Here is a 2031-nt window from a genome sequence, read left to right as displayed (position 1 = left end):
ATTACAAGGCCATTTGATTGTAGAGTGTACTTTGCACACTTTTGGTACTCAAGATGAAGATCAAGATCAAACTCAACTTTAAGCGATCATCAAATGAAGAATGCATCCCTCACCTATAAGAGCTCAAGTGTATCAAATGGATGACCCATGCTATCACATAAGAGGGTGGGGGGGGTGTACCACAAATTGATATTAAGATCAAAGATCCTATGTGTGGTATCTCAAGAAGCCCTACACAATATACAAGTGGTATAAGTTACAAGTGGTATCTTCAAGTGGTGTCATTCCACCAATCAAATGATGTCCATCAAAAATCCAAGATTCAAGCCTCAACCATCTACCCCAAATGCATACCTTTGCATCAATGAGAAGTACACCTTTTATGGAAATTGATGACAAAGGGGGAGAGATTGTACAAAGATATGAAAGCTTTGAGATTGAGATTGTACAAGGGGAGAGATAAGATATAAAAGCTCAAAGAAGTAGAGGTTGGACATGGACATGGACAAACAAGGAGCAACATTGAAGAAAAGAGATGGATCAAAATTCTTGGACAAGAGAAGTACACAAGTAGGGGGAGCAAGCAAGCTCATGAACTTTGATTGATTGCATTTGATATGTGCATATTTATGTGCTTGCTTGCATTGCATAAGCTTTCAAATTCAATATGCATGCTTGTGTGGTGTATGCTAGTTGTAGAACTTGAATGATGATTTGATAACTAGCATGCATAGGATGATATCTAGACACTTGGTATGCTTTTCAAGTATTGCTAGTACCTTGGTTTTAATGTTGATCTCACGAGGTATCTAGTGATTTTATTTCTAAGTGATATCTAGCTAACCATGGTGCTAAGGATGAACTTAAAGGTGCAACTCCGATTGGTATCACACTTCAAAGGTTTACTCTATACACCTTAGCATCATTTAGTAGTAATTACTCTCCCACAATTTCAATCTATGCATATGTACGAGCTTCAAAACAAACACTCTAGCATATTTGTAGGGGGAGCTAATACTACCATTTCGGGTTTGTGGTACTTGTCCAAAATCATTTACACATGGTAAAATTGCTTGGGCAAGCAACATGAATTCAAAAGAGCTTAATTTCCATATCTTTGTAGAGTTGTCATCAATTACCAAAAAGGGGGAGATTGAAAGGTCCTTATGTGGTTTTGGTAATTGAGTGACAACCCTAGGTGGACTAATTATGTTTATGTAAGATACATAGGTGATTAGTCCACAAGTACATGTGTGTGAGCAACATATGCCATGAAGGTGAAAATAGTTTGGAGATGATGCAAAGCTCACACGTGTGATGATGAAGGAGCTTATTGCACATGAGACATGACATTGAGTCATGTGATCAAGGCGAAGAAGATCAAGACAAGACTTGGCTTGATGGACCAATTGCAAGCGTGAAGGACAAGTTGGAGGCTTTGGAGCGATGGACCGTGTGGCGGTGAAGCTTGAGCAAGACTTGGCGCCAATGGACGAAGGCAATGGTGAAAAGCAAGTGAAGTCAAGATGGATGAACCAATATGATCACATGATGATATGAAGTGGATCATATCATTATTGATTGTGTTGGTGCATGTGTTGCATCGACATTGGAGGAGATGGAATGGAATGCGCAAGGCAAAGGTATAACCTAGTGCATTTCATTTCATCGGTCATAGGTGTGTAGAGAAGTTTGTGATCAGGTTTTGGATATATGGCCGTACTATCAGGAGGGGCAAACTTGTTTGCATATCGGTCATCTAGTGCCACTCGAGTGATCTAACTTTGCATCATCACTAGGATTGAGTGGCATGGCAAGTTGAGTGGCTAATACTTTGAAAAATGATTGTGAAAATGCTAACACACATACACATAGTGGTGTACACTTTGGTGGTGTTGGCACATTTATAAAGGAGATAAAGTTGGAGTTGATGTGGATCAACTCAGCGATGGAACGGAGGTGAGAAGGGTTCGAAACTCCACCGATGGAGTGTCCGCCCGTAGAGTGCGGACAGTCCGATAGTGCCACCGA

This window comes from Miscanthus floridulus, chromosome 10, assembly GCF_019320115.1.
Source record: "Miscanthus floridulus cultivar M001 chromosome 10, ASM1932011v1, whole genome shotgun sequence".
Taxonomy (NCBI): domain Eukaryota; kingdom Viridiplantae; phylum Streptophyta; class Magnoliopsida; order Poales; family Poaceae; genus Miscanthus; species Miscanthus floridulus.
The sequence above is the reverse complement of the archived record's forward strand: the minus strand, read 5'-3'. Positions refer to the sequence as shown.